The sequence below is a fragment of the Patagioenas fasciata genome (genome assembly GCF_037038585.1).
Source record: "Patagioenas fasciata isolate bPatFas1 chromosome 6 unlocalized genomic scaffold, bPatFas1.hap1 SUPER_6_unloc_2, whole genome shotgun sequence".
Classification (NCBI taxonomy): Eukaryota; Metazoa; Chordata; class Aves; order Columbiformes; family Columbidae; genus Patagioenas; species Patagioenas fasciata.
This window is the reverse complement of record NW_027288504.1, coordinates 1,176,753-1,179,583: the sequence shown is the minus strand read 5'-3', so window position 1 is coordinate 1,179,583 and position 2,831 is coordinate 1,176,753. Positions and strand designations below refer to the sequence as shown.

Here is a 2,831-nt window from a genome sequence, read left to right as displayed (position 1 = left end):
GCCCCAACAAGGTAGGGATGACGGAGGTGGGGAGGGGGATGCTGAGCCTGCGGGGGGATCCATCCGTGCCTCAGTTTCTCCAGGGAGAGCTGGCTGGGGGAGGGTTGCTGGGGGATGCGGAACGGGGCCCCGTGTTTGGGTCACACGCTCTCCCCTTCCCAGAAGGACGCGATGCAGCTGTCGGGCCAGGACGGCACTGATGGGAACCGGCAGGATGAGCAGCTCTCCATGATGGGGGGCTCTCAGCTGCCCACAACGCCAAGGGCCACCCCAGACACCACGACCTCGAGGAGCCGGCCAGGTATGGCCCTGTCAGGGCACCGGGGGGCAGAGGACACCCTGCTGTCTGTGGGGACGGGTCTGTGCCCGCAGCTGGGCAGGGCGGGACGGGGGTCTGGGGTCTGGGCTGGGATGTGGGGGCAGCACGGGCTGCTGGGGCAGCCGCTCCTCGTGGTGGAGCTGGAGGGAGCTGGGGGGACATGGGGGGTGGTGCTGGCAGTGTGGGACAACAGCCTGCGTTCTTCAGGGTGGGGAAAGGACCCTGTTTGTGGGTGTCTGTGGCTGACCCTGCCCCTCGCCCCCAGGCACCCCCTCCTCGCTGCTCTCGGCTGTGCTGCTGCACCAACCAGTCCCGTCTCCCAGGCGCTTCACCCTGGCACCGAGTCTGCTGCCGCCCATCCAGCCCCCCCGCAGTGAATCACTCCCTGACAGCCGGGCAGGACAGGGGTCCCGGCCCCGGTCCCACCGCCCCGGGCGCTGAGCAGGCAGCGGCTGCAATAAATGGCGATGGGCAACCAAGCGCCGGTGTGGTCTGAGTGGGGGTCCCTGGGGCAGGATGGCAGAAAGCCCCGCTGTGTTTGCTTTTCAGGAGAAAAATAAGCGCTAAAAAGGCACTTTGGGGGTGCCCAGGTGGATCCGGTGGTACCCAGGGCCCCCCAGAGGGAGCACTGGCAGCAAACCGGTGGGCACCAGGGCAGAGCCAGCAAAGGCCCATCCTGCACCCCGGGTGGGGCTGAGGTGTCCACGGGCTTCAGAAACACCCCCTGGGACTAACTGGGGGGACGGGGTGAGGGGGTAACCAGGGGGCTGTGCAAGAAGCCGGGCTGACTGTCGGCAGCCGGAGGAGGGGAGCGCTTTGCTCTGGGTCGGGGGACCCAGAACTGGGGGGACGCAGCAGCTCCGCGCCCCGCCCCGGGGGGCCCACAGCCCCATGTCGCAGCACTTTGCAGCCGCAGGAAAGCGCCCGGCACTTCCGGTTGATGGGCGCTTTGGTCACGCTCACAGCCCTCGGCTCACAGACGGGGCCCTCGTTTAATGAAACGCCTGGGAGCAGAGAAGCTTCTGGAGCACTGACCGTATACGGGCCCAGCTCGGATTCCCTTGGGCTTGACAAGGAGGCTGTGGGACCTTCCGGCGGTTTCGGTGCGGGGCTGTGGGCGGAGCGTTGTCCTCAGACTGCGGACCCTGCGGGAGCTCCCCGGGCAGAGCGCCCCCCGCCCCGCCGGCCGGTGGTTGTGTCTGCTGGGGACCCTGCGGAGCCGCCAGCTTTCGTGAGTGGGGATGTGCCTTTGGAATTGTCATTCAAAGGGTAGATGAGCACAGCTCGGCTTCAGCCGGGACGCCTCTGTGCCTTTAGTTTTTGTTTTTCCCTCACCTTCCCTTTCGTGCGGAGCGGCCCGGCCCGGGACGGGGGGTGTGGGTGTGTGTGCTGAGGGAACACCTCGTACCCAGCAGCCAGCTCCGTGCCGCTGCTCCTTGTCCCTGCATTTATATACGATACACAAATGTAAAGCAAACGGGGGGGGTGCGTGGGAGCAGGAGCGGCTGGGGGCTCCCGGGCCGGGCCTGACGCCTGCAGCGCCTCACGCTTTCCCGCTCCCGTCGCGCCACCATCTTCGGCGCGGGCAGTGAAGCCGCCGCACTGAGGCCGTGCCCCGTGCCGCCGGGGAGGAGGGGAGCTGGTCGCTCTGGGAGCCGCTCTTGGGAAGCGGGCGGCGCACCCCGCCGAGGAGGGGGAGTTAACGTTCCTTTTGCTGCCATTTCAGGATCTATAGGCATGCCTGAGATTTGCATGGCTTGGACTACTGAATGTATTAACCGAACAAAGCACGGGGTCATACGTGGCAGAAACAGTAAACCCAGAAATGCACATACTATCGTGAAGCCTATTTTCTTCCACCAGGCTCCCCCAAATAAGTTACCCCACCAATGGCTAGTAAGTATAGAATTGCATTTCTGTACTGGTACATGTGCAACGCGTTTTATCTCCTCTGCTATTTTCATTATGGCTTCCCCATCGTTATCTCTTTCCAAACAACACTCCGAAGTATTCAGTTTCCCACAAATGCCCCCCTCTCTTCAGCTAAAAGACAATCTCACGCTCCCTGATTTTGGTACACTGCAGCTCTGGTCTGAGACAATTGTCTCGCTATGAGATTCGGTGCCTCAGCCGTCTGGTTGCTTATTATTTCAACCACTGCTTGCAACCGAATAATTTGGTTTAGCATATATATAGGGGTATGGGATCCCCAGTTTCCATCTTGGGCCCATGTGGCTGGATCATAGTATTCAAATATTCTTTGTGCAGGCCATTCACCATCTTTCCAAGTTTGCATTCCTCCTATGGGGCATTTATTAAACTCCTCTCTGTTTCAAGTTTTGTCTTGCACTCCCCTTCCATCTGAATAGCCCCTCCTACCAGCTTGTGTAAAACAGATCCTCTGTTCTCCCCTAGGGCAGGAGGCAGAGCCTACAGCGAGTCCACCTTTCTCTAGGTTAGTTGCTACCCATAATTTCTGCCCTTGGATTTCACACTTCTCCAGTTTTGTTCT

The 2,831-nt window shown here is 61.3% G+C and overlaps 1 long non-coding RNA gene across 1 annotated transcript; it reads left to right on the top strand.

Annotated features, from left to right (window-relative positions):
* The first annotated feature begins 223 nt into the window (after positions 1-223).
* Positions 224-798, top strand: LOC139826602 (uncharacterized). Its single transcript, XR_011736760.1, has 2 exons — positions 224-358; positions 585-798. It is a non-coding gene; the product is annotated as an uncharacterized lncRNA (long non-coding RNA).
* Positions 799-2,831: the final 2,033 nt, after the last annotated feature.